This window comes from Lissotriton helveticus, chromosome 4_1 (genome assembly GCF_964261635.1).
Source record: "Lissotriton helveticus chromosome 4_1, aLisHel1.1, whole genome shotgun sequence".
Taxonomy (NCBI): domain Eukaryota; kingdom Metazoa; phylum Chordata; class Amphibia; order Caudata; family Salamandridae; genus Lissotriton; species Lissotriton helveticus.
Genome location: NC_136063.1, coordinates 1370423683 through 1370451086, shown reverse-complemented (window position 1 = coordinate 1370451086; position 27404 = coordinate 1370423683).

Genomic DNA, 27404 nt, shown 5'->3' with positions numbered 1-27404 from the left:
TGAAATGCCAGAAACCGGTCCCCGGTAGCTTGTCTCCTTTCTGGTGAAGAATTGGCTTGGTAGTTTGGTCTGCCCTGTTCCCATGATGCACTGGGCCAGGGACAGACTAATTTGCATATAGCCAGGTTCTGATCTGGGATGGGGCAGTGAGATAAATAACGGTGATGGATCAAGCCCTGATCTTTGGACTGGGTAAGAGTGGTCTGCTTAATTCAGACACTCTGTTCATCACCACCCCCTTTTCTGTATCGTTTTTGGCCACTATAGGTGTGGCAGGGTATACTCAGACATGAGTCCCTTTCTCACTGCTCCATCAGGATTCAAGCAAGCCGGGCCGAAGAGGCTGAAATGCCAGAAACCGGTCCCCGGTAGCTTGTCTCCTTTCTGGTGAAGAATTGGCTTGGTAGTTTGGTCTGCCCTGTTCCCATGATGCACTGGGCCAGGGACAGACTAATTTGCATATAGCCAGGTTCTGAGCTGGGATGGGGCAGTGAGATAAATAACGGTGATGGATCAAGCCCTGATCTTTGGACTGGGTAAGAGTGGTCTGCTTAATTCAGACACTCTGTTCATCACCACCCCCTTTTCTGTATCGTTTTTGGCCACTATAGGTGTGGCAGGGTATACTCAGACATGAGTCCCTTTCTCACTGCTCCATCAGGATTCAAGCAAGCCGGGCCGAAGAGGCTGAAATGCCAGAAACCGGTCCCCGGTAGCTTGTCTCCTTTCTGGTGAAGAATTGGCTTGGTAGTTTGGTCTGCCCTGTTCCCATGATGCACTGGGCCAGGGACAGACTAATTTGCATATAGCCAGGTTCTGAGCTGGGATGGGGCAGTGAGATAAATAACGGTGATGGATCAAGCCCTGATCTTTGGACTGGGTAAGAGTGGTCTGCTTAATTCAGACACTCTGTTCATCACCACCCCCTTTTCTGTATCGTTTTTGGCCACTATAGGTGTGGCAGGGTATACTCAGACATGAGTCCCTTTCTCACTGCTCCATCAGGATTCAAGCAAGCCGGGCCGAAGAGGCTGAAATGCCAGAAACCGGTCCCCGGTAGCTTGTCTCCTTTCTGGTGAAGAATTGGCTTGGTAGTTTGGTCTGCCCTGTTCCCATGATGCACTGGGCCAGGGACAGACTAATTTGCATATAGCCAGGTTCTGAGCTGGGATGGGGCAGTGAGATAAATAACGGTGATGGATCAAGCCCTGATCTTTGGACTGGGTAAGAGTGGTCTGCTTAATTCAGACACTCTGTTCATCACCACCCCCTTTTCTGTATCGTCCTTAGAATATCAATCAGCACACATTTTGAGATCACACGGGCAGTCCCATTTTCGATGAAAGTATATACCAACAAGTCCACCCCATTATGTGCAAATAAACATTGTAAATGCAGAATCCTGTCAGCAAAAAGGTAGGTTTCCTTCATTACTATTTTCTTTCTTTCTATATATGTCTTGTTTAAGTTACTCTATAGAATGAACGTACTGCAAAAGAAAATCACATTTTAGAATGTATGTTCTTAGTTTACTTACACCTTTTCCCTTCTTTTCTTTTTTTTTCTTGCGACCATGTCGAACTGCATACCGGTAGAAAGCAGTCCAGTTCAATAGCAATGGGCATCCTGTACTTCCGATACAAAGCGGTCGAGGCATTTTGGGTGTTTGGGTGAAGCTACATTTTCTTTTTAGTTTATTTAGTTAGTTATACATAGGCATTGCCAGGTACGAATGGGGGTGAAATCCCAGTTAAAAAATAAGGCAGAGAATCTTAGTGGGCTAAACACAGGACGCTCTCTCGGATAAATTTATGTTGATTTGCCCGCAAGGGGAAATCCCCCTATTGTTTATTTTACCCATCTCTAGTCTTCTAACTTTGCACTCGACCCTAAGGAGTGTGTGAAACCCCATCTTTTCACTCTTGGGGTGGTGGAGGACGCTATCCCAAATCCAAGTCAGAACATACCAACCTCCAGATACTCACAGTCCTTTTTCTTTCCTCGAGCCTCCTGGGGGATTTCCACCTGAAGACGGGCGACCGAAACAAGAAGAAGAAAAGTGAGAAGAATAATCAAAGCCAGAAAAACTAGAGAAGGACTTATAACATTTTATTCTGTGAATAGAGAAGCAAAAATGTATAAGCATATCAAGCCTCCTACCTTTTTAAATTTCCTCCTAACCCTCCACCACCTGGTCAAGGTTGAACTTGAGAAACTCAGCCACCACTAGGAGTGCAACAACCATGGTGAAACTGGGGCCAAAGCCCAATTGTGTTGGATGTAAGATTCCCTTCCTTTCCGTATACTGGGAGCGCTCCTTGTTTCTCAATTTTTTAAGCATTTTACCCAAAGCTCGAAGGAAGGAGATGGGTTTGTAATTGCTCAAACTAAGTGGATCTGCACTGGAATTTTTTTTAACAGTGGTAACACTAAAGCTTTTTTCCAGGACGGGAGGGGGCGTTCCTAATTCCAGATATATATAGATAACATTTCATTAATCTGGTTGTTGAAAGTTGAAACAGCACATTTTACAATAGTAGGTGGACAGGGATCAACGGGAGACCCTGACCTCACATTGAGGATAGCCAATTCTGAATCACCTAACAAGATAATTTCAAAGACATTCAGGGACTTATTTACAAGCCCCTTGCGCCACTGTGCATCACTTTTAATATGGGAAAAAGTGACATACCAGCGGTGCAAGGGGCTCTCAGTTCCGCACCTTCTCTCCTAACCTGCTCCATTGAATCCAGACCGCAGGTCAAAACTCTTTTATCATTAACAAAATTGGAGTAAATGTCCTCCACTTTGTCATGGAAATATTTTGAGAGCTTGCCTCATGTTTCCATATGGCTAGAGTTATAAAGGACCAAAATTATCTAAAAGATCTTCTTGGGGCATTATCCACTACTTCCATGCTTTCACCCAGAGTAATCCCTGTTTCATATATAGTATCTGCTAAATTTAACTAAGTAATTTTGTGCCAAAACTTTGTTGGTATAACTGAGGTGGTTGCTATTAGAGACTTCCCCGGTACTAACAAGGTAGATTGGATAAAAAAAATAGTTTGACCATGTCAGTGTTTTTTTTTTCTGCAGTAAGTGAAGGAACATCACCAAGCAGCTCTCCAAAGTTGGAATACTATTCAGGCGAGCAGTAGACCAAAACTCCTGAGAATGAAAAATGATCAGATAGCTAAAAAAATAAGACCCTCAGTCATATCCAGACCCTATCCAAACCCTCCAAATTCCTTATTGTGCAAACAAAAGCTGAGTAGTAAATCAACGCAACCCCAACTCATGCTCTGTTACCCCGATTCAATTGTAAAATAGAATAACCATCAGCTACGGCTAGGACATTATCGATCCCAGGTGCCATTCCAAGCTATGTTTCAAAAACAAACATAACGTCCCAAAATATTGTCATTCAAAAGGCTCTATGATCTAACACTTATTAAGCAGGCTCTCAAATGAGCTCGTGGACGGACGCAGATGGGCTTGCCACTGGCCTGACTCTGCAGCACCGGCGAGTGCAGTATTTGGGCAGGGATGTAATGATTTATCGCCTGGTATCCAACACTAAAGCGCTCGATTTCAAAATGGCGCCTCTAGGTGAAACGAAAATAGGGAGCAAAAATGGCTGTGGCCCAGCAACTTACAAAAACCAACAGCATTTTATTAAAGTCATATCCACATCAACATCTGTTAGATATAAACAAATTAAACACTATAGCTGTTAGTTTGTACCCCCAACATTTCCCCCAGTACACATACAGAACAACCAAAACAGCTTAAAAACGTTTCAATAAAAATTAAATTCAGTCTATGGTCACTTGCTGGCTGTGCGTCCGCGCCGTAGAGTTCAATAAATGGGCATGGAGGTAAGGACTACTCTCCTGGGCCATATTATACAAAGTGCCCCAGGGGCGCAATGGGCGTTTGTGCCCGCTTTGTGTGCCCTCTGGCAATTTGGCATTACAAAAGGGGCCACAGACGCTTGTGCGGGCCTTTCTGAAATACCGATAGCGCAGGCGCACACAAAGCGCCAGCGCTATGTTCAGAGGGCGTTCCCTCATTTGTATGGGAGCCTGCCCCAGGCAAATGAGGGAATCTGTTTGCCTCCGCGCCCTCGCCGTATTATAGACGCAGGCACAGAGGCAAAGAAGCTCTCAGGATGCGGACTGACAGTGTGCCTCCAAAAGGGTGGCCACTACCAGTGCCCCCCCCCTGATGGCAACCCTCTGGTGGAGGTGAAGGGAGTCCCATGAACCCACCAAACATGCCCTTGCAGGCAGGTACGGTCTACAAGGGGATCTCTAATCCTCTGTTAAAGTGCAGACAGCCTGCACTGGGACAACTTCATTGTTCACATGAATGTGCTGCCCATGTTTGCGGCTGCCATGGGAGCACTGCATTCATCATAATGCGGCGTATTTTCATTCATTGCGCTAGGCATACCTTTTAAAAGGTGCGCCCAGCGAAACGAAGGAAAATGCGCCACATGTATAATGTGCCCCCTGGATTTTATCATTATAGTGCTCAGTTTCAAATTGTCGTCTCTATGTGGAACCAGAATAGGGAGTGAAAACGGCTGTGCAACGTACATAAAACAACAGCATTTTGTTCAAATAAGCATTTCAATTTAACAGGAAACATAAAGCACCCCTTGAAATTGGTTTGGCACAAAAGAGAAAGGAGCAAAGTACACAGGCTTTTTTCAGTTACTCAGACAGGAGGGAGCCAGTGAGTTAAGTGGACTGAACCATTGCCTCATGAAGTACGCAACAAGTGGACAGAACAAAATGTCAATGGCAGTTTAACAGACCAGTGGTTAAAGCCCACTGGCCAAAAGCCCCTCTTTGCATGTATATCATGTGTGATTTTTTTTTAAAAACAATAGTGGAGTTGGCCTAACGGCTAGGGCGGTCGACCTAGAATACGGAGAACTGGGTTCGAGTCTCGGCACTGACACTCAACATCCTGTGATTCTGGGAAAATCACTTACAGCTAGATTCATGAAGCCAAATTGCGATCGCAATAGCTGCGAATTTGCAATTGCAATCGCAATTTGACGGAAAGGAATTCAAGAAACAGAAAAGTCCAAAAAAGCGAATTCGCTAAAAAAAAATTGCGACTTTGCAAATAAATTCACAGAATCCTGGAGAATGAGCATTTGCGAATCGGAAATTGCGAAAACCCATGGATTCTGCGAATTATATAGCGAAGTCGCAAAACAGTCGCAATCGCCATTCATGAAAACTCGCTAATTGCAAATTACGAGAAAATCGCAAATAGCGACGCGCAAATTAAGAAGACCTCAAATCAGGGGGTAACCAGTAAGGAAAAACATTTTTTTTCTTCAAAAAACGGTTAACTAACTCCCAACTGGTGCAGGGCTGGCCAAACACATTTAAGGACATGCAGCTGGAGCCTGGGGATTCCCACAATGCCTGGACTCTACATGCTGGTGAGGCGGCGAAGGCTGCAGCGAGCTGCACGGAAAGACGGAGGATACAGGAGCGGATATTCCGCAGCGGGTGACCCTTCTGGGCCAAACCAGGGAGCAAATCTATGCAAAGTACCGCCTGAGTGGGGCTATGATAATCAAGCTCATCCAGGACCTAGACCCCCTGATGCAGCACCCAAGAAGGAGGACCAATGCCGTGCCCACACATGTGCAGGTATTGTGCTGCCTGCACCTCCTGGCCTCCGGAAGCTTCCAGGGGATGGCCGCTGTTGCAGGGGGGATATCTCAGCCCACCATGTGTCGCTGCCTAAGGAGTTTCCTGGAGGCTATGCTGACCCGGCTACACCACTATATATCATTCCCCACCAGCCAACAGGACCTCAATGAGACCAAGCTGCAATTTTACAATGTAGCTCAATTCCCACACGTCATAGGATGTATTGACTGTACGCACATCCACTTCTGCCCACCTGCAGAAACGGAGTACATGTACCGCAACCGGAAAAGCTACCACTCCCTCAACATCCAGATGGTGTGCAATGCAAAAACATTCATCACGGACATTGTGGCACAGTATCCGGGGAGCACACATGACTCCTTCATCTTCAGGCACAGCGGCATCCACACACGACTGGCCAGGGGAGACTTTGGGGAAGGTCACCTACTAGGTAAGTACACATGCCCCAAAATTGTACACTGTGATCATGTAGCTGCGCAGAACAGGCACTCACCCTCTGCTCCTTTCATTCAGGTGACAGCGGCTACGCTCTCCGTGAGTACCTCCTCACCTCATACCTCAACCCTGCAACACCACAGCAACGGCGATTTAATGCATCACACATTTGCACAAGGAATTGTATTGAGAGGACATTTGGCCTGTTGAAAAGCAGGTTCCGCATACTGCACAAGACAGGTGGGGCCATGAAATACAATCCTGAGGTCTGCTGCCGCATCGTGGCTGTGTGTGCAATCCTTCACAACATTGCTACCAAGCGCAGGATCCCTGTTGACATCTCTGGCAGTGAGTCTGAAGGGGACCAACGCCCACCTGCACATGCGCGTCATGCACGCGGGGAAAATCCTGCTGAAGGACACAGACGGCGCAACCAAATGACTATGAACTGTTTCTAGTGCACCCACTCCCCTCACCCAACACTTCACTCATGCATGACACTGGAAATAATGACATGAGTCTGATGTATTATCATGGAATAAATATTATTGTTGGTTGCACAATAATATGGCATTATTTCAAACTGTAACATTAGAGGAGTATTGCTTCATACTACTCGACATTTTGTAGTGGGCATGCTTATGTCAGCAGCATGTCCCTGCCCTATGAACATCAATGTCATTGGCGCCTCCGGCGCGCGGCTCCCAGTCGCCTCTCGGGCTCTTCCTCCGGCTGAGCACGTGATGCCGCAGTGGGCCTGCTGCTGCGGCGTGGAACACTACCCTGTGACGAAGCCAGGCTGCTGTGAGTAGATGTCCCCTCACTTGTGTCATCCCCTCCTGCATGGCCATGGCCATTTGGCTGCAGAGCCTGAACAGCAGTGGTTACCTGCTCCAGTGCCCGTGCCACGTCCTGATTGCATTGGACCATCTGGAGTTGCATGGTCAGAGACCTACGGGCCAGCTGGGAAGTGGCGTTGCCAATTACATAATTGGAGCGCGTGTACGCCGTGAGGCGTGTGAGGAGCTGGCGGTGGCAGAGGTTTCGCTGCCTAACTATGGCCGCAGTGTTTTCCTTCATAGCTGTGGTCATCCGGTCCATCCGGTCAGACAGATGGGCAATATTCCTGCCTGTATTGTGCAGCTGCAGGTGTGTAGCTGCAAGGTGTTGTGCCTGTAATTGGTGCACGCGCAGATGCGGTACTCTATTGAGAGCCCTGGCACACGCACAGTCATCCCCCTCCTGGCGGTGCGTGATGTATTTTGGCGCCGCTCCCTGACCTGCCTGCTGGGCTGGGTGGGCACAGTAGGTGTGCGTTGTGTCGCTGGTCTTTCAGCTGCTGGGATTGCCGATGCCACTGGCATGGGTCTCACTGCTGACGATGGTGGTGCACCTGTTGTAGCTGGCCTTGCAGGTGGTGGTACGCCTGCTGGCACTGGTGGTTGGGCAGATGGAGCTGGTTGTGTGGATGTATCTTCCTCACCCTCAGGATCCTCTTGTGTGCCATCAATTTGCAGCCCCTCACTTTCGCTGCTGGTGTTATCAGCGCCACCTGTGATGGAAAGTGGACGTTGATTAATTACATGTATCTTTGACATGTGAGGTTGCTACATGCATGCTGGCTACAATTCCCTGACTGGCTGTTGCATTGAGTACATTAGGACATGTCTGGCTGCAAGGGAATTTAGAACATTGTGGTCAGACTACATGTCCCACAATGCTATAGGGATATTCTGGTGTGCATGGGCTGCATGACTGGGGTTTATTATGAGTAGCTATAGGGTCATGGCCATTGTTAGGAGACAGGGTCGCAGTCGCATGGCACTTACCTTGGCTGTCTTGGGTGGGTCGGGATGAGTCCAGGCGGGTTACCCCCACGCATGCCTCAGGTTGCAATGTGTCCTCAACACGATCCTCCAAAGGGGTGTTGGGAGGGACTGTAGGCTCTCCCCCTCCTGTTGCAAGGCGCTCACCCAGCCTCTCAGCCACCCTCTCCTTAGCACGACCTCGGAGGTCGTACCACCTCTTTTTGAGTTCGTCTATTGATCTCTGTGTTACTCCAACAGAGTTCACTTTCGCGCGTATGCGCAACCACAGTCGGCGTTTCTCGGCCTCTGGCACCCTCCTGGAGTCTGTGCCAAAAAGTTTATCATGGTCTTTACAGACTCCATCGATGAGATATTCCAGCTCCTGTTCGGAGAATTTCATTTTGCGCTTTCTCCCTGTGTCACTGGGCCCTGGTGCTTCCTGTGACATAGCTGCAGCCTGCAGGATCCAAATGCAAAAACTGGAGGTGGTTGGAGTGGAGCTCTGAGCTGTGCTGCTTCCAATTCTGCCTCAGTGTTCTGAATGAGGGAGGGAACAGCCTACTTCCTGGTTGTGATGTCATCACAGTGCTCGAAATGCGACTTCCCGTTTTTGCGATCTCGCTATTAGCGAGATCGCAATTTGCGATCTCGCTAATAGCGAGATCGCAATTTCAACACGGAATTTGACCGTTTTTGTGAATTTTCAGCAATTTCCGGATAATCGCTATCGGCTTTTGCGGCCGAATGCGAATCGCTATATTTTTTCGCAGATTTACATGAATCCCATTATGCGAATTCTAAATTGCGATTCGGTATTAATCGTAATTTGGAATTCGCAGAATAGGGTTTTCATGAATCTGGCAGTTAATCTCCCCGTGACTAGCAAAAATGAATGCGTCCTCATGTAATGCATGTCTGGTCAAGTTCGCGGTATATAAAACTCTGTGAAATAAAATAAATAGTAGTCTGGGGAAATGCATGAACTGGCATTGATGCTGTGATTTCTTTAATATATTTACCAGTTTTGAATCAAACACTTGCCGCTGGTTTATATTTTGAGTAGCTCATTTTTAAAAATAAGGAAGTTATTTTTGTATAAAAACACTTTAGAAAAATGCCTTTGATGCAAACCTTTAATTCACTCTGAGGTATCCCTTCTAGCAGAGTTAAGTTTAGTGGAAGTTTCACCTTACATGAATTGCATCTATTAGCAAGTTGTTGCATCAGTATACCTATCGTTAGTTATTTGGTATGGCCTATTGAGTAATAATAGGCTGAAGTAACATCTGAACCCAGCCGAAATGACAGGCCAACCTGGGAGCACTCTTTTACGGCCAATGTAAATGTGCATGGCTCACGTTGAAGTTGTCCCAGAGGATTTGTTTATGAAAGTGTTTGCTATGCTAACTGTTCCGTTTTGATTGGTTGCCAACAGATCCCAAAGGAGAGAAGAGTTATTCTGTTTTTTGCCAAAGCCATCCTCTCAAGACTTTTTAACACAACGCCTGTTGTTCCTGGTCATGTGCCAAGATCAGACAGGCAATTTGCTGATTTGCATGTTTGAATTCCCTCAAGCGGACCAGAAGTTATTGTGGTTCCTTTCTGTGGTGAAAAACATTATACAAAGAGTAAAAACGTCAAGTGTGTGAGACACCCCTTGTGGCAATGAAAACATATCAGATCTCATATCGCAATGAGTCTCATCACAGAAGTCTTTGGATTGCAGTGTGTGTGTGCGACTGTGTGCGTGTGTTGCATACATGCAGGAACCTAACTTCATACATGCAGGCACCTACAGGTGTGTTTGATGTTGTCAAGTGCCTGGGCATATCCTTAAAGGTAATTTCTGTTGGACTAAGGAAAGACATGTTGATGACGTTTTGCTGATAATTGACAATATGCAATTGTTCACTAGGGGCACCTCTATTTTATCAAGCTAGAAGGGGGACTAATAGGTCTATCAGCCTTAGGGTGGGCTTCCCCATCACTTTTTACCTCACTCCTCCATCTCGTTTTTGTTGACCGTAGAACTCTGTGCACTTTACCATTGCAAACCAGTGTTAAGGTGTGTGTACTCACTTCCTAAAAAATTGTAACATTGGCTTTCACCCGATTGGCACATTTAATTTACTTGCAAGTCCCTAGTAAAGCAGTACTACATGTACACAGGGCCTGTAAATTCTACACGTGGGTCTTCAGCACTGATTGTGCCACCCCATAAAAAACGGTGTTGGATCTAGCCCTGATCTCTTGACTGGGTGAGAGTACTGTTAATTCAGAGACTCTGTCCATCACCACCCCTTGTTGTAAATTATTTTGTGCCACCCCATTAAGTAGATTTTTAAACATGTATTTATCAAAAAAAGAGGGAGAAGGAGGATGCGGCTAGGTTCAACCTCCTAAATTCAAAGTACACCACAAAAATCCATACATGATGGATCGTAGGAACCTAGCCAGGGAGTGTTTTCGGTTTACCCAATTTGGGTGTGCCTTGTCAGAAAAGAAAAATTCTTTTCTTGAGTACCCTCACTCATCCAAGGTTGCCCCTAGGTGACTGTTCTGCTTGGGTTTGCGGATCAGATAGAACCTGCTCCTCAGAGCATCACTAACCCAGCCAGAACGTTACTCTCTCCCCTCCCTAGGGCCTATTCACGACAGGTATCTACCCCCTGAGGACAGGGAATTCCTAAGATACATACCATGTACCTCCTATAATATCAGCAATCAATGACCTCGCGGCTCCAATCGAACCCAGTCACCTACCCAATCGGCAGCAGTAACAATCAATGACCTCGCGGCTCCAGTCGAACCCAGTCACCTACCCAATCGGCAGCAGTAGCAATCAATGACCTCGCGGCTCCAATCGAACCCAGTCACCTACCCAATCGGCAGCAGTAGCAATCAATGACCTCGCGGCTCCAGTCGAACCCAGTCACCTACCCAATCGGCAGCAGTAGCAATCAATGACCTCGCGGCTCCAATCGAACCCAGTCACCTACCCAATCGGCAGCAATAGCAGTCAATGACCTCGCGGCTCCAGTCGAACCCAGTCACCTACCCAATCGGCAGCAGTAGCAATCAATGACCTCGCGGCTCCAGTCGAACCCAGTCACCTACCCAATCGGCAGCAGTAGCAATCAATGACCTCGCGGCTCCAGTCGAGCCCAGTCACCTACCCAATCGGCAGCAGTAGCAATCAATGACCTCGCGGCTCCAGTCGAGCCCAGTCACCTACCCAACCGGCAGCTTATCCTATGATTACCATTACATAAAGGGATCGATCTCACTATTCATCAGGGGTATAGTACTACGTTATCTCGGGGTTACACAATGGTTGCCAAATTAGGTGATGTACCGCCTATCCCTCGATCTAAGAGCCCCTCTCTCCCTTATTCAGTTGCCACTTACCTGACCAGGATTAGCATCTGTTCACATAGTAGCATCTGACTAGGAGAATAGGTTATCTTTTCAGGAAAGGATAAAGAGCACACTATGTAAAGGTTATTATCTCATAGAAGCCACCCTCTCCCCCCTTGTTCAGACCCGCATGAACGGGAGATGCATCCGTTCACCTGCACCTGACTGGAAGAAAGATTAGCCCCACTAGGGACAACAACAGCTACACACTGGTTCACTAAGTACTTTATTTCTCATCGTTACACATAAACACATAATACCACATTACAACACATAGCCTGCAAAGGAAAGTAAAAGATTAAGCTGTACACTCTAATAAGAAAGGGTCGACATCACCTTATTAATATGGAGTCCACAGTCAGCAGTCATCTAGGTTCCCTTCTCGTCTGGGCTTTTAGTTCGTCTTGAAGTCACACCTCTGCAATCACGGGTACACGGCGGCACCGCTATGCACTGTTCCCTTCACTCCTCTCTAAGCCCCTGGGACCTTTCTCTCATCAGCTACTCTCCTTTCCTGGCTGGTCTGCTAGGAGAGTGCATGTCTCTCGATTCTTCTCCGCCTTTGGACTGGTATCTGTCTTCCCTGGAATAAGTGATAGGTTTTCTACTGACGGCCAGATATCGCCTGCAAGACTAACTCCGCAACTACCTCGGGCTTCCACTAATATAGAAGCGTGTTTCTTCATGGAAAATTCCAGCCAGTAACCTGCCGCCCACCAAATTCTTGTACCTCCCCGTACCAAGGACACGTTCCCAGCCGGCCGGCCTGATGTTGTGTCTTCGGCATGAAGAAAAATACAATTCTTCGACAAGGGCCGGCCTGAACCGGTTCTCTCCAAGCGAACAACACCTCGTAACTAAAACATTACACTTGACCTAGAAGCATCCCAGGCTGCCGGGGCAGAAAGAAAGATGGAGTCTCTCCCGTTTGAGGCCTACCAGGCCCGAATTCAGCATAACTCCATGGAAAGTATACTAATACCTTAACTAGGGGACGAATCATCCCTAGTACTAACGAATCTATCCCCTAGTCTATATATATAAGCCCTAATCTAGAGAATAGGATACAGAATCATGTTGAAATGCCTTGTAAATAGGCTCTATCCGCTATTCTAACCCATGTACCAGAATGATAAGAGACTGAAGTCACCATCAATCACCTTTCCTCCAAAAAGGGCCGGGAAAATCGAGCAGAACATTTCACCCTTGACTTCAGTCTATTATGCATTTATTAAACGGAACTAACATCTGTGGAGGAATAATAGGAAACAAAACTAACTGATCTACGTCTAGTACCGGGGCTGCAGTATTGAAGTAGAGAAGGAATACACTGAATAAAGCAGCAGATAGCGATCAAAATGCTAACAGTAATCAAAATACCCCCCAAAACTTGACGCAACATATGTAAATCAGGTAGCCAATTAAAGAGCCAGTCAAACCAGCCCTGGTCAATGTGTTTTCTAACCTCTTCTGTCAGGTCGTGAAGTTTATCTATGTGAGCCTGAATGGATTTCGTATGATCAGATAGGTTAAAACAGCAAAGACCCTCAAAATCAGAACAGTCATGTCCATGTTTAAGCAAAAGGTAATCAATAGCCGCCCGGTTCTGCAAGATAGCTCTACGTTCACCCTGGGCGTCTAGTAATATGTCAGACAAAATCGTAGAAGTTTGATTAATGGATTTCACCATCCAACAGGCCATTTTTTCAATAGACTTGGCATTATAGACCGCCAAAGCAGGAACACCAATAATTGAAAAGGCTAAACCAAGGTATTCAGATTTGGAATATAAATGCATAGATGAATCACAGTCCTCTTGTAGCATTACAGCATCTCGGATCACACGGGAATTAGCATGGGGATGTGAGGAAAACATCAATAAACTCAGTCTAGTAATGGCACAAGGGCCTCCGGAAATGTTCGCGGGAATATATGGCCAGGATGTATTACCACAAGAAAAGAGCCAACCAGAAGGTAACAACATTGTCCAGTAATGACTAGGAGTCACTACTAAACTCTTACAAGTCATATTATTTTGAACAGAAGTGCAAGATTTCAGTGACCTCCGGAAGCAAAGAGTCCTTTCATGAGCCGTGAACGACGTAGCGCCTTTCAGTTTTAAACGTACACACTCAGAAATAGCATTGGGATCACAAGTAAGGAAGAAGCATAAATCACCCTGCGTAATATTATAAGTTGTTATCTGGGACTGGATCAAGGGTGTCGAATCGGACATCTCAGTACATAAAGGGCAGTATTCATGTGTAGCAACATCTCCTAAAAGGACATTAGGACGGGCATTCAATACATTGAAAATGTGGGCCAAAGTCTCCAATGAAGCAGGGACAGCCACTAAACAAGTCGCTAGGATATCAGTCACCGACCGCATCGGCGTTAAGCAAAAATGAGGGGCATTGGTCACCCGCTTGGCCAAAGTGGTCCAAAAGTTCGACGATGAATCCCACGCAGCAAAGGAACGCGGCATCCGGGTTCTCAAATCAGCCCGGGTCAATAGGTTCCCGCCTCTCCCGTCGTAGCAGTCCAAAAGGAGTCCAACGCCGACACATCCTGCAGCAACAGTCCAGAGAATGATCTGAAAGAGGATCAAAAACAGGCATTATTCATTCTCGAAGGTAACATTTGTCAGCTGGGACAGCTTCCCAGCTATCTTTCCCTGGTCTCATAACAAGAATGGTATTATCGTGACCGGTCGCAATTATTTCAGCCTGTTCAGGGGGATTCTTAGGCGATTGCACCCAAACTCTAGCTCCGGATTATCTGTAGAGCCGAAACCATTCTGTCCTCGTACAGTTAGCAACGTTGGGGCAGCGCCTTTTGTGATCTCACCACTGAAAACAGGCATTATCAACAATTGAGCAATCCGGTCAGTTTTATGAATCGGTACATCAATCTCACTGCTATTCAGCAGGAGCACCTTAATCTCTCCCTGATAGTCACTGTCAATGACTCCTCCGAGTACTTGAATGCCCTTTACAGCCAGCCCCGATCTGGGGGCGATTAATCCAAAATTTCCAGTGGGTATACAAACACCAACACCGGTTTCAATGATAACTCGATCTTTACTCTTTATCATAGTATCATTCATGGCATGCAAGTCTAAACCTGCCGACCCCGGGGTCGCTCTGCATGGAGCCAGTGCTCCGGGGGTAATTTCCCAGTATGTCACAGGGTCATTAACTTGATTGGGCTTCGCATTGACATTTGGAGGAAACAAACGCATCAATGGAGATTCAGCATTTAGAAAGGGACGATTATTCAAAATTAACAGTGCCTGGAACAAATAATCCCTCCAATTCTTATATCTGTCATCAGTCAATTTACGCAGTTGATTTTTCAGCAAGCCATTTAGTCGTTCAATCAGACCAGAGGCCTGAGGATAATACGGTATATGAAACACCCATTCAATATTATTCTCCACACAAAATTCCTGCACCAATCTTCCACGAAAATGGGATGCATTATCAGATTGAATTTGGAAGGGGATACCATAATAGAGCATAATCAATTCCAATGTTTTGATTGTATTCACTTGGGTAGCTTGTTTACAGGGGAGGGCCACTAAAAGGCCACTGTATGTATCCACAATGGTGCAAATGTATTGACAGTTTTTACTCATAGGAAGCGGGCCAATATAATCAATTTGCCAAATTTGAGCGGGCAGCTTCCCGCGATGCAAATGGCCTTTAACAATTTGAGGCGCTTTCCGCTGTCTAGCATGCTGACAAATGGGACAATGCAAAATAATGTCTTTGATTAAATCTAGGGGAATATAAATTCCTCGATCAGCAGCCCACCTGCTAGTGGCTTTCTCTCCATAATGTCCTGCCTTCTGGTGGGCCCATTTCGCCAATCCTTCCATATCAGAATCCTGCATGTCCACCATTGCCTCAGCAATTTTAGATTGTTCATCTGCAATATTATGAAAAAATTTGTCAAAGGAATCTATTGGGGTATGAGCATCCACGTGAAAGATTGTAACAGTACTCTGCGGGAGCATGTCCGAAATCTCTTGCCATAATTCTTTCCCCCACAGTTCTTTTGAATGTAGTTCCCAATTATGGGAATGCCAAGTCGGTAACCAGACTGCTAATCCATTGGCAGTAGACCAGGAATCAGTAAAAATATGACATGTACCAGGTAACTCTTGTTTCAGAACTTGATAAACAGCATAAAGCTCAGCAAATTGACTACTCTTTCCCTCACCTGTCGTACTCAGCAATCTTTGTGTGATCGGATTATAGGACACTGCTTTCCAATGTCTTTTTGTCCCTATGAATCTTGCTGAACCATCAGTAAACCAAACGTGGTTTCTGTCTTCCAGGGACAAATCATCAAATGGCCTTCCCCACTTGACAGGGGATTCCTGCACTAAAGGTACGGATCATTCACTCTCTGTCTCAACCAATGGTGCCTGCGCCACCTGCTCATGCAAGGATGCAACTCCTTTCGGTCCCACACGTGCCCTGTCCTGTATGTACCACTTCCATTTAATCACACTCGCTTCCTGAGCATGTCCAATTCTGTGAGTTTTCGGCGAACTCAAAACCCACTGCATGATAGGAATTTCAGGTCGCAGAACCACATCATGTCCCAAAGTCAATTGCTCGGTATCTACCAGAGCCCAATAACATGCAAGCAACTGTTTCTCAAAAGGTGTATAACGCTCACCAGCATCAGGTAACTTTTTAGTCCAAAAACCTAACGGTACTTTACTTCTGCCTTGTTTCTGCCACAAACTCCAATTTGCATAAAGGCCTTGTACAGACACATTCAAGTCCACATCACCATCACACACAGGCCATAAATCTAAGGCATACTGGATCGCTTCTTTTGCCAAACTAAACGCATCTTGCTGTGGTTTACCCCATTCAAACGCATTCTTTTTACGAGTGACTCGATACAAGGGGGCCAATATTTGACTCAAATGGGGAATATGCTGGCGCCAAAAACCAAATAAGCCGATGAAGCTTTGGGCTTCTTTCCTATTCCTCGGAACTGCAAAGTCAAGAATCTTTTGTTTTACTTGTGGGATTACCTCTCTGTGACCTTCATGCCAATTAATACCCAAAAATTTTACAGTCTGGGATGGACCTTGCAATTTATCCGGGTTGATTTCCCAACCTTTTTCACGTAAACATTCAAGAATTTTATCCAATTGAGTCTGAACTTCATCTTGTGTTGCACCTTGAATCAGAATGTCGTCAATATAATGACATATTTGAATTTTCGAATTTACAGATACCTCAGCCAAATGCTCTGCCACCAGCCGGTGACATATCGTGGGGCTATGCACATAGCCCTGGGGAAGACTTCTAAACGTCATTTGACGTCCGTTCCATGTAAAACTGAATTGATCCTGGCATTCAGGGGCAATCGGGATTGAAAAGAAAGCATTAGCAATATCAATGGGCGCATACCATGTACCTGGATGCTTTTGAATTCTTTCAATTAAGGTAACAATATCCGGTACTGCAACAGTTAAAGGGGGCGTATGTTTATTCAATTCTCGATAATCAACAGTCATGCGCCAAGAGTTATCACTCTTACGCACCGGCCAGACAGGATTATTCCAAGCAGAGGTAACTGGAGTTATAACCCCTGCATCCACCAAGTCTTGAATAGTGCTGCTAATTTCTTCATGGCCACCTGGGATACGATACTGCTTCTGGCAAACCATTTTTGTCGCCTGGGGAATCTTTACGGGGGCATTCTCAAACGACCAACCCGTACGGGTCTGGATGATATGTAATGTTTAGTTCCAAATTGATAACATCCATCATCCAAATATAAAGTCATTCCTTTCAAGATGTCAATTCCAATGATGTACTCTACAAGGGGCACAACTAATACAGAATATTCATTTCTAGGAATTCTGCCTATTTTCATTTCAATTGTAGTTTGTATTGCGGGAGTTTCCTTCCCACCCAAACCAGTAATGGTAAAAAATTGGCCTTTAAATTTCTTTGATTTTCCATGAATAAGGGTGGCCTCCGCTCCTGTATCTACTAATGCTCGGGCCCTTTGAATATTACGATGTCTCCAAAAAATTTCAATATCAACATAGGGTCTATTATCTCGATGAGCCCATCTGTGTACGGGAGCTTGACCTACTTCCTAGTCATTTTTGCTGCGTTCTAACGCCCAGGACAAATCAGGATAGAGATTCTCACGTTTCTCAGGTATCAATATATCATGTTCATATCCATCTCCCTTACGAAATGGATTCCTATCCTCCGTATTGTATTGTGAATTCCGATCGGAAAATCTGTGTCGATCCTCCCTCCTCCTCAACTCAGGGGACTGATCCATATCATCTCTACGTCGGTTGTTACCATAATCATCTCTCCCCCTCTCTCTCTCCCCCTCTCTCTCTCTCTCTCTCCCCCGACGAGGGGACACATCACGCTCAAGCCGTCGATCATCACGACGATCGGAACGCACACGACGGGAGTCATCACCGCTGTCATCAGAGCATTCACGATCACACTCAGTCGTACGCACACGCCGGGCACCCTCCTTCCGGTCCAAGCCGCGCTTGCGAAACAATTCCCACAAACGAGAAGTAGTCTCACCATCAATGTCCTCCCTCCTCACACCATCAGCCAGAAGTGCCATAAACATGTCACGCCTAGAAATTCTATTTTCACCCGGAGTACGAGTGTCAGATCGAGACTGTCGTTCAGGCTTAAACCAATCACCCAGCTCACCGAGCTGGCGTACAGATTCCAGCACCACAGATAAAGCATTACCAGTCTGATTGATCAATAAGGTCATCATGACCTGCTTATAAGCAACCGGGGAAGAACGAATAATACGATTCCGCACAGAGGACGTTAACAAACCATCAAGCAATCTGTCAGCAGTACTCAGAAAAATCGCAGTTTTCATCACCTCCTCTTTGAGACGCTGTGCAGCATCGCGTAGAGTATACCACGGCTTGTCATTCACAGGCCCGTCAGATTCAGTAGGGTACTTTTGATTACACCCCTCAGTCGCCAACTGAAGCAAACTGATTTGACCACCACCATTAAAATTACGAAAATGATCTTGTACAGTAGAATCCGAGCTCAAAGAACAGAATTTCAAAGAATCGCCAGCATCCATCATAATGCCAGCAGCGCCCAGTTCATAGAGGTGCACCATCCACGTAAGCAAGGTCTCACCAGCGCGCTGTCGAAATCGCTGCAAAATATCACTAATCTCCTGTTGAGTAAAATCCTCCAAAGAATCCAAAGGAATACCGTTCAGATGACCGGGAGCCTGCTGCAACTTCCTACGAAAAACAGGATGTGCAGAGACCGCAGGAAGGACACCAGAAGGAGCCCGATCAGTAAGTTCGGGGGAACAATCCGCATGAGAAGTAGAAAGCGAATTCAAAGAGCTATCGCAGTCGCGGGAATCAACATCCGTAGCACAAGAAGCAGATTGAAGAACCCGTCCGGAGCGAGAAGACCCGCGATCCTTAGGCTCCTCATCCGAGGAAAGGGAATCACTCGAATTCCAGATATTACCATCCCACTCATCAGGATTCCAATCCAGTCCGGCTTTCGCCACGACCAGACGCACTTTCCGCTTAGAAACGCGACCCCGACGATGCTTGTATTTATAACGTGCAATCCGCACAGCCGCCCTTTCGGCGACAGTCTGGTACGTCTCAAGCTTGTCAGCAAGCAATTTATTTTGACAACGCAACAAAGTATGAGCATTCTGAATTTCAACAAACTTCCGTTCCATTTCCACATGCTCCCTCCGCAATTTCAACAACCTCTCATGTACAAGCCTGTACGCAGACAAAACAATCCAACCTCTGCGACCTAAACTAGGAAGCTCATCACCCTTCGCTACCGGCGCCTTCTGCAAACAGGAAATCACATCAGCCGGCTCCGCCAGCTCCAGACAAGAATTCCAATTTTCACTCAAACCAGTAGAATCAGCCCACTCGCGGGCCAAGGCCTCATAAGGCGTTGAATCCCAGCCGGGAATATCAACAGGCAACTTAAAAACAGATTTCGACTTTCTCAAGAACATTCTGAGAAAAGGAAACTAAACACACAAAAAGAAAACGAAACAACAAACGCAAGCACGTATACGCCGAGGACAAATAAAAAGACAACAACGCACACAGGTTTCGTAAACGGTTCGTGACGCCAAATGTTCTGCTTGGGTTTTCGGATCAGATAGAACCTGCTCCTCAGAGCATCACTAACCCAGCCAGAACGTTACTCTCTCCCCTCCCTAGGGCCTATTCACGACAGGTATCTACCCCCTAAGGACAGGGAATTCTTAAGATACATACCATGTACCTCCTATAATATCAGCAATCAATGACCTCGCGGCTCCAATCGAACCCAGTCACCTACCCAATCGGCAGCAGTAGCAATCAATGACCTCGCGGCTCCAGTCGAACCCAGTCACCTACCCAATCGGCAGCAGTAGCAATCAATGACCTCGCGGCTCCAATCGAACCCAGTCACCTACCCAATCGGCAGCAGTAGCAATCAATGACCTCGCGGCTCCAGTCGAACCCAGTCACCTACCCAATCGGCAGCAGTAGCAATCAATGACCTTGCGGCTCCAGTCGAACCCAGTCACCTACCCAATCGGCAGCAGTAGCAATCAATGACCTCGCGGCTCCAGTCGAACCCAGTCACCTACCCAATCGGCAGCAGTAGCAATCAATGACCTCGTGGCTCCAGTCGAGCCCAGTCACCTACCCAATCGGCAGCAGTAGCAATCAATGACCTCGCGGCTCCAGTCGAGCCCAGTCACCTACCCAACCGGCAGCTTATCCTATGATTACCATTACATAAAGGGATCGATCTCACTATTCATCAGGGGTATAGTACTACGTTATCTCGGGGTTACACAATGGTTGCCAAATTAGGTGATGTACCGCCTATCCCTCGATCTAAGAGCCCCTCTCTCCCTTATTCAGTTACCACTTACCTGACCAGGATTAGCATCTGTTCACATAGTAGCATCTGACTAGGAGAATAGGTTATCTTTTCAGGAAAGGATAAAGAGCACACTATGTAAAGGTTATTATCTCATAGAAGCCACCCTCTCCCCCCTTGTTCAGACCCGCATGAACGGGAGATGCATCCGTTCACCTGCACCTGACTGGAAGAAAGATTAGCCCCACTAGGGACAACAACAGCTACACACTGGTTCACTAAGTACTTTATTTCTCATCGTTACACATAAACACATAATACCACATTACAACACATAGCCTGCAAAGGAAAGTAAAAGATTAAGCTGTACACTCTAATAAGAAAGGGTCGACATCACCTTATTAATATGGAGTCCACAGTCAGCAGTCATCTAGGTTCCCTTCTCGTCTGGGCTTTTAGTTCGTCTTGAAGTCACACCTCTGCAATCACGGGTACACGGCGGCACCGCTATGCACTGTTCCCTTCACTCCTCTCTAAGCCCCTGGGACCTTTCTCTCATCAGCTACTCTCCTTTCCTGGCTGGTCTGCTAGGAGAGTGCATGTCTCTCGATTCTTCTCCGCCTTTGGACTGGTATCTGTCTTCCCTGGAATAAGTGATAGGTTTTCTACTGACGGCCAGATATCGCCTGCAAGACTAACTCCGCAACTACCTCGGGCTTCCACTAATATAGAAGCGTGTTTCTTCATGGAAAATTCCAGCCAGTAACCTGCCGCCCACCAAATTCTTGTACCTCCCCGTACCAAGGACACGTTCCCAGCCGGCCGGCCTGATGTTGTGTCTTCGGCATGAAGAAAAATACAATTCTTCGACAAGGGCCGGCCTGAACCGGTTCTCTCCAAGCGAACAACACCTCGTAACTAAAACATTACACTTGACCTAGAAGCATCCCAGGCTGCCGGGGCAGAAAGAAAGATGGAGTCTCTCCCGTTTGAGGCCTACCAGGCCCGAATTCAGCATAACTCCATGGAAAGTATACTAATACCTTAACTAAGGGACGAATCATCCCTAGTACTAACGAATCTATCCCCTAGTCTATATATATAAGCCCTAATCTAGAGAATAGGATACAGAATCATGTCGAAATGCCTTGTAAATAGGCTCTATCCGCTATTCTAACCCATGTACCAGAATGATAAGAGACTGAAGTCACCATCAATCACCTTTCCTCCAAAAAGGGCCGGGAAAATCGAGCAGAACAGTGACATGCTTCATCATTGAGGCCATCCCAAGCATCTACTGCTTGGGGCGTGCTGGGACTTGCGAGGGATATGTAGGAGCACTGGTTTTGTAAATCTATGTGTAGTGCAGTGTATTTGTACCCTGGGTGGAGGGGCCTGTAGACCTTGTCTCGGCTGCCCTCCGTCTGATAAACCTCTAAGTCCCAGGCTCGACCGCAGTAGTTGCTGTTTTGCCTGGGACTTAGAGGTTTATCAGACGGAGGGCAGCCGAGACAAGATCTACAGGCCCCTCCACCCAGGCGGACCATGGGGCATAATATTGCTAACTGAGAAATACTGCGGGTACAGCGTTAACCGTATGTATAAGTGAAACGCACACACATTAGGTGTGTTTTCTACCCCTTTTTTTCCACCTTAAATTTTTTGATTTATTCACAGGAGTGGTACACATGGGGCTGGCTCTCGTGTTGTCCTGAAGAAGAGGTGTATACCTTGAAACATGTCGACAGGATATTAGGGATCATGACCACATAATATTTATTTTTCTTTTATCTACCCCCTTTTTATTTTGCCAACTAGGAGCAGGAATAACACTTTAGCTTAGTAGTTAGGTATTTTTAACTAGCACAAATCACCACTCCACCATACACTGCACTACACATAGATTCACAAAACCAGTGCTCCTACATATCCCTCGCAAGTCGCAGCACGCCCCAAGCAGTAGATGCTTGGGATGGCCCCAATGATGAAGCATGTCACCTAGGGGCACCCTTGGGTGAGTGAGGGGACTCAAGAAAATAAATATAAAAATTCTGACAAGGTGCACCCAAATTGGGTAAACCAAAAACTCTCCCTGGCTAGCGTCCTACGATCCATCATATATGGATTTTTGTGTTGGATTTGTAAACATGTCCAGGCCTGCCATTGCAGCCTGTGTGTGCATTTTGTAACTGCCATTTCAGCCTTGCAAAAGAAAGCTTTTGCGAGGCCTAAACTTTCCTTTAAATACAAATAAGTCACCTGTAGGGCAGGCCCTAAACAACCCACAAGGCACTGTGCAGTGAATTAAAAAAAATTGGATATGCATGTCCGGGTTGTGAAAAACTCTTACATTCATTTTTTGAACTACCACAAGGCCTACCTCTCCCATAGGATAATATTGGGACACCTTATTACATTTAATAAGTGATAACTATTAATTGGGAGCAAATAGAAATGTTGAGTTTGGTTTCTAAACAATTGCAATTAAAAAGACTCTTCAATGGTAAGTCTGTCAGGCCCAACTCCGCAGGATTCAGTCGCAGCAGAATAAATGGTCCACCTCCTGATATTACCAAGTCCCTGAAATATAGATATCCACAGGGCTTTCGAATTATCAGGTGAGGGAAAGGAAGGGGAAGAGACAGCATGGGAATAGAATCTGACACAACAAAGACACTGGGCTAACACAAGGATATAGTCTACTTTCATATAATTCTCGCAAAAAAACAGTATATGTATACCTGGATATAACTACAGCTGGTGGTACTGTACTTGGGCCTCACTACGCATTGTAAACGTTTACCTGAAATGAAAGTATTCAATAGTATTAACTCCAGCACATTCACTCCCTCTGTTCTAGGTGTATGTGTCCAACCATAGTTAATACATACCCAAAACAGTTAATAGCTGTCAAATAAGATTGCCTTAGAAAGAATGAATTAACTCCCTCTCTTCTAAGAGGGCTAGGAACACCAGAAATAATGTTGTAATACAGGGTTGCCTTCACCTCCGTATATGTGAATAAAGTTTCCAAAGAGAAATTGCTGAGGCAATGTACTTTTAAGTTATACGTGATTTTAAAGAATGTATCAGCTATATTCCCATGAAACTCAGCATAGTCATATCCAGCGTAAAGAACAAAGGAAAACTATCCAGCTTACAACGGCAATACGCGGTTGTGACCACCGCCATATTCCGCTGTAGAAATGAAGTTAAACAAAGAAGAACTGAACATGCACGGTAATACGCAGTTGTGACCACTGCCGTATTCCGCGTCATTAATGAAAGCAAACACTTGAAAGCCAGAATACAACGGTAATATGAGGTTGAAACCACTGCCGTATTCCGCTGAAAAACAGAAATGGTTCGAGAGCTCACTGTAAAAGGAAATGGCAATACGCGGTTGTGACCATCCTGCTCCTTTACCAAACACTCCAGAGTACTCACAGACTTCTTGGCCATGAACGAGATTCAACGATGAATCTCTAGAAACACAAGACCCTCCAGCAACGCCTTCCTGATCCTTCCTCTCTCTCAGCCGAGAAAGAACTCCGAACGGAACAGATTATGCGCAACTTCCTGTGCGACTCCTGCACCTAAATCCCCCCTCGCCAGCATGCCTTCTGGGAAATATAGTATTTAAGCGTTAGGTAGGCCCAACTCGCTCGAACCCTGACAAAGTCAGACTTTAAGTCACAATTCTGAAAATGCTTACTTTACTTTAAGAAAGTTGGCATTCTCTTGTCCTCACCTTTTTTGTACCTGCAGCCTGTATCCTGGGTCACATTACGAGGTGTAGCTGGCAGTTTGTATTTGTGTATTTATTTCAGACAGTGAGACAAAGGGGGCATAGGTGTTGGCAGGATGGGCAATTTCTAATTTGATAGGGGGAGGAGCTGTCACCCACCACACCTGCCCATCACAAAGTCTCTGCCTGAAAACACTCTCAAAGGGTTTGACATTAGTCTTTTGTGGGCCCCAGGTAAGCTGGGGCCAGGGCAGGCAGCAGGAAATTCCAAACACTCTTAGGGTGGAAACCTCCTAACCCTCCTCCTACTGGCACCAGGTAGAAGTATTTTACCCTCAGATCAAACTCTTCAGTACACCTCTGGACCTGTGAAAGACTCAGAAGGACGGCTGTACTGCTCTGCTGCAAAAAGGACTGCTACTCTGCCGGCACCCTGCTACCTAAGTAAAAAAGAACTGAACTTGCATCTTGAACCTTGGGCCTCTAGTGTGACTCCAAGGGCTAGTTGTAGCAATATACATCGTGGGGAGGTTTACTGAGAGCTTTCTCCCAGCCTTCTTTGACCAGACTTAGAGGTCTCTTACAGGGTGCCCCTAAAGGAGCGTAAAGGGACTGAACCCTAAAGACTTCTGCGGTACCTCTCTGTAAGCCAACAAAAGGCATGGTAAGAGGACTTCCCACTTATGCCTCGTGGGCTCACCAAGACCCATAATCATGCCCTTCAGTGTCCAGCTGAATCTCTCAACCCGGCCATTACCTTGGGGGTGGTAATAGGGGTGGACTTGTAGGTAACACAGCACTCCTGCCACAGGGACTTCATGTACTTAGATATGAAGTTGGTATCACATGCAGACACCACCTCTCTGGGGAATCCCACATGGGAGAAAATCCCCATCAACGCATAACCCACCACGGTGGGAAGTCACAGTCCGGAGAGGGATGGCTTCCGGGTACTAGGTGGCATGGTCCACCAAGACCAGGAAGAACCTGTTGCCCATGGTTGTCTTGGGATCCAGAGGCCCCACAATGTCAATACCCAACCTCTCAAAGGGGGTGCTGACCACAGGGAAAGGTTGGAGAGGAGCCTTGCATTTCCTCCCACTCTTTCCTCTTGCCAGGCAAGTCTGGCAAGACCTGCAATGAGTGTCAGAGTTCTTATGCAAATTTTTGGGGCAAATACAAGTGGTAGACAAGCCTTTTTAAAGGGCTTTTCTGCCCCGAATGTCCTACCAATGGCACATCATGAGCCAGACCCAGTAGGAAGACTCTGAGGTGCTGGGGCACCACCAACACATAGGCTGTCCCAGGGTCAGCAACCTTTGGCTCTCTATACAGGAGACCATTCTCCCAGTAAATCCAATGTAATCCAGACTGATCACCTGCTGACTAGTTTTTAGCCTGCTGTCGCAAACCAACAAGAGATGGGCATGTCTGCTGATCCTAGCAGAATTCCTCCCTGGAGGGGCCCTCTTCCTGCTGCCAATGAGTTAGCTCAGGCAGGTCCCCCAGGTCAGCCACTTGTTCCCCTGTAGGCTCCAGGACATCCCCCTCATGGTTTGCCTCCTCCTGGACCCTGGGAACTTTGGGGGCTGGTCTCTTGCACCCACTGCCTCTTCTCTTTGTGGAAGGCACCTGGGCCACTCTTTCTGGCTCCAGGTCCTTTTGATTGCCCTTACCATCTGCCATAGATGGAGTGGTTACACACGTCCACTCAGACAGACCCTACATCTCTAAATGAGACTTCCCCTCCACCTTCTCCGAAGGTGAACTCTTCAAATCGTTGCCTAGCAGACAGTCAATAGGCATGGCTGGCCTCGCAGCTACTTTCAAGGTACCTGAGACCCCCCACATTCAAAGGGAACCTGTGTCACTTTGCAGAGGCACTCAGAGTTGTCAGCTGCAACTACTAAGTAGAATGTGTTGGGGATCACCTGCTCCTCAGACACCAGCCAACAACTGACGGCTATCACACTGGCTCCAGTGTCTCTAAGAGCTTCCACTCTATGGCCATTGATGGTCACCCACTGCCTGTACTATTAAGTGTTATAAGGCAGATGAGCTCTTGGGACCATCTCACTGTCTCCTAAAGTGACCAGGGTCATTTCTGCAGGACACCAACCCTCTTGGGCACTTGACTCCTCCCCCAAGGCTACACTAGCCATCTCCAGGGGTGGTGCACCAGTGGGTGCAGTGGTAACCTTTTTGGGACACCTTGGATCCCCCTGAAAGTGGCCCACCTGACCACAACCATAACATGCCCCGGGGCCCTTCTGACCAGACTTACCTGTAGGGACCCATGGCTTCTTCTCATTGGAAGGCTGGTAAACTTTCACTTGGTTCCCTTGGGAATTACTTTAGGGCCCCTTCTGGCACTCCTTTTGTTTACCGCTGTCCCCCCACTCATCTGCTGGGGACCCTGCCCACCTTTGGCGGAGTCTCCCACACAACCTTTTTAGACCCTGGTACTGACCCAGCGGTCAGTTTCCACAGCAAGTTTCCTGGGGTCAGTCAGCTTACTGTCGATCAAATGCTGGTGTAGCTCTGGAAAACTATTATCTGGCAAGTGCTCCCATGCAACCAAATCAGAGTCCCTGAAAATCATTTACCTTGCTACCCTTCACCCATCCATCCAGTGCCCTGCAAAAATAGGAGACATACTACACCCAAGTGCTTGACCTCAGTTTCTTACAAGCCCTCAACCTCTGCCTGTAGGATACTGGGGTCAGACCATACCGCATTACAAAGTCTTCTTTCATGGGGCAAGCCCTCAACCTCTGCCTTTAGAAGTCTTGGGTCAGACCATACCTCATTACAAAGGCTTCTTTCATGAGGGCATAAGACATATGATCTTCAGTGGGCAATGCTAGCAACGTTTCCCTCTCTTTACTGAAAAAGCGGCTCCACAACCCCGCTCCCCAGTCCTCTTGGGGATTCTTTAGGACCTCATTGATACCTCATGAGCTTTGAACCACTGACCAATGTCCTCATGATTCATAAAATCCTTAATAATCTCCTTGGGGATGTATACCTTCCCTTCTCCAGGCACTGATGGTGCACTGCCACCATTGGGATTGGACTCTAAACGTTTGTCTTTTAGATCCAGTTCCCTCAACCTTCTTTCATGCTCTAAGAGCATAATTTTTTCCTCCAGGGCTGATTTCTCACTCTGAAATGCCAACTCCCTGTCCTCTTTCCACAACTTGAGCTTCGTGAACTCCAATTCATGCATCCTGGTTTTCTCCCTTTCCTCCAGCTTTTCTGCTGAAGACAACCCCTTTGAAGAGACACTGCTGACCCCCTGGAAGGTAACCTCCCCCAGGCAAACTCAAAATAGCCCATCCGGCTGTCCCTCTAAGTTCTCCACTTCTCCATAGGCT